Source organism: Artemia franciscana, chromosome 4, assembly GCF_032884065.1.
Source record: "Artemia franciscana chromosome 4, ASM3288406v1, whole genome shotgun sequence".
In the NCBI taxonomy this organism is placed as follows: domain Eukaryota; kingdom Metazoa; phylum Arthropoda; class Branchiopoda; order Anostraca; family Artemiidae; genus Artemia; species Artemia franciscana.
In genome coordinates, this window is record NC_088866.1 from 8,366,783 (window position 1) to 8,373,203 (window position 6,421).

Consider the following 6,421-nt stretch of genomic DNA (forward strand, 5'->3'; position numbering starts at 1 on the left):
TAGCTTTGAGGGTAATCCAGGACTTGCAAGTTTAGCTAAAGGGAGGTGAAACCTGGTGAAAATCAAGATATCAAAACACCTAAAATACCGAGTCTGAAGAGATTTTTTTAACAAGATGGATGACTTCTATCTCCATAGCACTGTGACTGAAGTTTAGAACCTCAATGAGGCTGCAGGGCGAATTGCTGGACACAACTCATTTCTAAGTACTTGAAATAGCCAAGGTGACAACAGGCTTGGCAGTGGTGTAGGAATCTATGTGCAAAAAGACATTTCATGTCAACTCCTACCTAAACTCACAAATCCAGATCACAAGGTTATATGGGTAATGTGCGAAATTGTGGGCCTCTCTTGTCGTTTTTCCTGCATGATAACAGCATCTATATATTACCCTGAAAGCACATAAAACAGACACTACCTAGTTTTCTACCTCCCATCAATGGTTGATACACTTAGAAGCCAATATAGCAGTCCTGTTTTTATAATTGCTGGATGATTCTAACCAGAAAAAGAAATCTGGGCTAGCCTCCATTCTTTCTCCTAATCAGATTGAGAACATTCCCACTCACTCATCTGGCAGTAATCTTGATCTGAACCTTACAAACACTGAGGACCTATACTGCCCCAAACATCACTTGGACCAGTCAGCTTGTCTGGTCACTATACTCTGTTTCTCAAAGCCAAGAGTTCTGTGAGAAAGTCCAAACTTTCACACATCACAGCTAGACCAATAACTGATCTGCAATTCATGAATATGGCTGCTGGATTGCCAAATACAACTTCCCAGAAGTTTCAGCAGACATTTCTCTTGAGCAAAGGGTGAGCACTTCCAACAAAAAATTGTACTCCAAGTACCTCGAGATATTTCCAACAAAGACTGTGATTAAAAGTGAAATTGACAAAACATGGATGACATCCACTATTAAGGCTCTGTTCTGTGAGCAGAGCCGCCTTTGCTCGGGCAGCAAGAGAAATCAAGGAGCAACCAAAAGAAACCTAATAGTTAACATGATCAGAAATAAAAAAACGCAAATATGGTCATGAAAGAGTTGACCCCTGCTCAACATTGAACCAGCAAAATGGCACTGCTCAGTCAAAGCAATCAGTGGATATGCTTTGAAAACCAGTGTCAAGATATCTAACAATAATGGTGAATACTAGGGTCCAGTGATGTTAATACATTTCTCACCTCCATTTGTACCCCTTTTCCTGCCATTTCCACCCAGGATAAAGCCTTGCTTCTTGATGACTACCCCAACAAAGGCACAAAAGCACTCAGTGAGAAGGTCAATCAAAGGATGGTTAGCGAAAATCAAAAGGTATTGCATGCCCCCAAAGCATCCAGCATGACATAGATGAGTAACAAGATTGGATCCAAAACTTCTCCAATCCAACATAGGCAAATTCTCTTTATTTCACTTTGTGCCTAATAACCCAAAGGATAACTACACAATCTATAACTCCACTACAAAAGTAAGAGAGCAGAGCAGAAGAAAGGGATCTTGGCGTCATCATTGATAATAAGTTTAAATTTCATAGCCATGTTCAGCATGTTGTTTCCCATGCAAGCTCCAGTCTGGGATTACTAAAATGGACTATTAAAATGCAGACATGGATCTATATTTAGAAAACTATGTAAAGCTCTTGTCAGACCCCATCTTGTTTTTGGCATGTGTCTTGCTGGTCCTTATTGACAAGATGTGAGGCTCATCAAAAATATACAGAGATGAGCAAGAAAATGTGCAAAAGTTTCACATTAACCTCATTTGAGGATCACCTTAGGTAACTCAAACTACCTGCTTTAGTTTACATATGCATAAAAAGTTATATGATGCTTACTTACAAGCTACAGAATGAAAAGTCAGAAATCTCAGTTCCAGCCAGCATAACACAAGAGGACACTCCAAGAAGCTACTGATGTCAAGCTCCCAATCAAGAACTCACCAATCATTCTTTTCAAGAAGAGTCAGAAACCACTGGAATCAACTGAAAGACTCAATTGTCAGTGGTCCTTCCATCCAGTCCTTCAAAAACAACTTGACAAGGAGTAGGAGAAGAAGCAATGGAGATTTGACTGGCAGTCATCAACCAAAGAGCACTACAGGTCCAGGAGACCATAAAGCTCTTAGATGGATTAAGATCATTAAGGTAATGTGAGTTTTGGTAGTATTTGAGGTAGGGTCTGGGGGTATTTTTTTTTTTTGGGGGGGGGGGGTCTATGCACTGCTTACTGGAATAAGCTTTAAAACTAACAAAAGGGGGCTACAAATAATACAAGAGTTACTTAATCTTTTTATTCACACTAACATCATTTGGCAGCATCAGCCAATGATTCAAGATAAATAAGTCCAAAAATAACATAACAATTCACAAAAAAACAATATGACCCTTATAACTAAATTTTTTCTTTAAGCTCCAATGTAAACTTCTCATGGATAGTATTTGTGGCATCATTTATGTTTATTTACCCTATTTCCCAACCTTGTATATATTCTAAGGCAAAATTTTGCCTCATTAGGAGGGGGAGGGGATTGTGGTACAAGTTTTACAGTAAGAAGATTGTATTTAGGAATACAGCCTTCAGCCTTCAGCCTTCATACAGGGTTACTATTGTTCAAGTATTAGAAGTTATAAAGGTAAGCCTAGATATTTAAACAAATTTTCTAATAGTTCAAGTTTCAATAGTCCAGGATACATTAAAATATTGAAATCAATTAATTTGTAAATTAATATTAAAGTGAACAAGTTGCTTAGAATAGGAATCAATGAAGGTGACAGGGTATTTGGAGTAACAAGAATACTAACCAAGCAGATAAATTTAGCAGATGGTGGATGCAGTGAAAATACTTAAATCAAAATACATATGACTCAGGTTGTTGAAGAGTTTTGAAAAAATAGGAATACAAGCCTGCAATTATTTCTAGAATAATGCAAAAGGCAGTCATTGATCAATTCCAAAATTATTTTGAAAAAATAATCTGTGGCCTATAGCACAACATGGATTTAGGAAAATTAGGTCTTGTAATACTCAGCTAATGGAGGTAATTAATGATTTTCAAATGATGGCTGACTCAGGTCAAAAGTTTGATTGTCTTTATGTTTGTTTTTGCAAGGCATTTGACAGATCAATACCTCTACTGTTGAAAAATGTCAAAAGTATGGGACTGGATTGAGAACTCTGGTTTGAATTACAAATTACCTAACACATAGGTCACAGAATATTACAATTAACAAAGCCTTATCTAACCAGTGTAGGGTTTGAATATCAGCTTTACAAGCAGTCCTTTTGAGGTGGCTCTCATACCTGAGCTTCTCAAAGTTGGACCCTAAGTCTGAATGATCCCAGGGCAAATAAGAGTGCATGGCAAACAACAACCCATTAACAATGAATCAGCAGTGAGTAATTTCAGCACTTACAACCAGGTTGCAGGCACCCTCCAACCTGGTGACCAGGTTGTGAGTAACATCCCCATTGGCAGAATATATTTTTTTCTCACTCCTTTCAGTGAAATAGAAATTCAAAGTGTTATTTCCATTGTAAAGAGCATAAAAAAGATATTGAGTGGTATATTCACTTTATTGGTAACTCAATAATATGAACAGTCACATATTTGCCAGGACTAAAACCAGAGACTTAGAAACTAATAACTGAAAATTAAGGTGGCCTGAATGTTGTTTTGTCAAAATCTCAATAGGATACATTTCTAAAAAATTAGAAGATGGTAAACATTGAATCTTAGCAATTCCTTCTCAGAATATTTTTTTGGCCATAGATTCAATAGTGAAAGTTTTGTTTTTCTACTCTAACCCCTTTTCAACATAGTGAAAAGTAGATAAACTAGAATTTTACAATATGATGCTTAGGTTCTTTTTACATTCTTTGAAGGCCCCAAGCCATATGTTTTTGTGCATTCCAAATTAAAGTTAAAGAGAGTTGATCCTTCTTATAATTCAAAAAATATCAGACCAATGTGTTAGCCTAGCCTACTGTGAAATTTAAACTATGGGATGTTGCATCAAATTGTGAGTCATGTATTTTTCCCAATGAATGTGCCATTTTTCCTATTAATAGACCCTAAACTGTCATATTATAGTAGCTCACCTTTGTGGTCTAGGCTATTTCGTGCATCTGATTTTCAAAGCAGACATGAAATCCACGTTTGAAGATTTTGACTTTTAATTTTCGCTGTTGTCGCCCAATACTACTAATATAAATTTTGTTGAAAATTTTAATTCCAGGCCTAAGGTCAGTGAATTTGAATCCGAGTCACGATTCACTGACATACAAGAAAAAGAGGGGTAGTTACTGTAACAATACGTGATGTTGCTTTATTTGCTTGCTTTCGTTTATTGGCCTGTTTTTGTTTTGCTTCTGGACTATATTTACACGTGTGGATAAAAATAATCTGAAAAACATTACATGGTGTCAGAAGTTGGATCGCCAATCGACCTCACCAATTAAAAAGCCGGTAAGCAGCTACAGATGTGAAGAGAGCCTTCATCATATATGCTGAACAGCCAACCATCAACGGGAACGCCCCATGCTTGACAATTGAATCGAAGCGATTCAAGAAACATATCAATCTAATGTTCGAAGGACCATTCTCGGGAAAGATAGAAAAAAGCAATGTGTCCATACTTTCTAAACTGGACACGTGACAAATGACATGAAATCTTTGATAAAATTACATTCATGGATCTAGAAAAATATAAACTGAACCATACCTCAACTACTTTAAAGAATATGCAGCACTAAAAGTAAACATTGTGTTTGCGCGATTCTTGTTTCACAAAAAGAGCGGTTAGAAAACAAAAGTGCCGAAAATTTCATAACGTGACTGAAGTGAATGGTAAGATCATGTTTATATACTGAGCCAGACAAAATGTTGAGAGATCATACAGTGATTGGCCTTAGAGACGCTTGAATCAGAAAGCGTCTGCCTGTGGGAAGAGACTCTCTTGCTTTAAAAATTTCCAAGTAGACATGTGGTCTCTACAAAATAACCTAGGCTCAGTTGAGTATATTCAAATTTAAAATAATTGTTGGTAAAAGCAGAAATCTACTCTATTCAGAAAAAAAAAACGCTTCCAATCACCTAAGCAAAAAGCAAAATGGCATATACAAAATTGAAAGAAAACCCAGGGAGGTCTTTATTCTGCGGAGGACCACACTCTCCAGCTCTCCATGCGTGTTCAGCTAAAAGAAAGATCTGCACTAAGCAAACCCATCGGGGTTCGCTTTACTTGCTCATTATTAACACGATTCTTGACTTAGTTGCCTGACTTTACTGGACTGGGCAAAAGGTGTTAACACTTTGACAAGTTACTAACAGCGGACTAATTTTGAACAAGAAGGCCCAAAAACTAACAAGCTACTGTGGGTTGAAAGTCTCAGTCAAAGGAGCATGTTAGGTCAAGGGCAACCGTTGTCCCCAGTAGCCTTGAAGCTACAATTCTATGAAGACGGAACATACTTTGTTCATATTGCAGGGTTGAGACTTAGCAACGATCTGAATCTACTCCAACCGGTTATGAATGTGAACAAACCCGAAGAGACGAATATTAACGACACTATTAAAATTCGCAATTTAAATATGTACTTGAAGGCATCAAAAAAATTTGAAGGGGAATACCACTTCCACTTGAAAGAAGGCACCATTCTAAAAGTTCATCCCGCCAGATGGATCCAGCTTCCCTTAGAGATAAACTAAAGCAACAACTCAATCTAATGGAACAAGGTGGTATCAGCTAATTAATTATGTTTGAACACGGGCCTCTCCGGATTTATTTCAGTAATATGGGATCCTTCCCAGTAAGTCTCTGTTTAATAGATTTTTGATTTGATAGTTAGTCAATCAAGGGGAGATTATTGAATAATTTTATCATGTCTCTTTCGAAGTCGTATTTTGATCAGAAGCACACAGAGTTTATGAAAAAGATTCTTAGGCTGGAAAAGGGGTTTGAGGCTTTGCGAAATTAAATTAAAAAAAAACTAATTTTTTTTTTACTGAAAGTAAGAAGCGACATTAAAACTTAAAACGAACAGAAATTACTACGTGCATGAAAGGGGCTGTTCCTTTCTCAATGCCACGCTCTTTACGCTAAAGTTTGAATCTTTCTCTCAATTCTACTTTATTACACAGTACAAGCTTTAGCGGAAAGAGCGGGGTGTTGAGAAGGGAACAGCCCCTTTCATACACGTAGTAATTTCTGTTTGTTTTAAGTTTTAATGTCGCTCCTTACTTTCAGTTAAAAAAACTAGTTTTTTTAATTTAATTTCTGAACGTTTTTGAGTTTATGCATGTTTGATTTTGGCTCTCCGCAGATAAATTATTAAAATGAAATTTGTATATTAATTTTTTTTGGCTGAATAACTTTCTCTTAGTTTTGATCAGACGATTTTGAAAAAAGGGGTGGAGGA

At 36.8% G+C, this 6,421-nt stretch overlaps 1 protein-coding gene across 3 annotated transcripts in view; it reads right to left on the reverse strand.

Annotated features, from left to right (window-relative positions):
• LOC136025942 (tRNA (guanine(26)-N(2))-dimethyltransferase-like) overlaps positions 1-4,258 on the reverse strand; it is a 78,718-nt gene extending 74,460 nt beyond the window's left edge. The window contains exon 1 of one of the 3 annotated variants that reach the window (XM_065702035.1): positions 4,103-4,258. The gene's annotated coding sequence lies outside the window, so the exon portion shown is untranslated. The remainder of the gene's footprint in view (positions 1-4,102) is intronic. The other 2 variants (XM_065702034.1, XM_065702036.1) reach the window with 2 other exon arrangements.
• Positions 4,259-6,421: the final 2,163 nt, after the last annotated feature.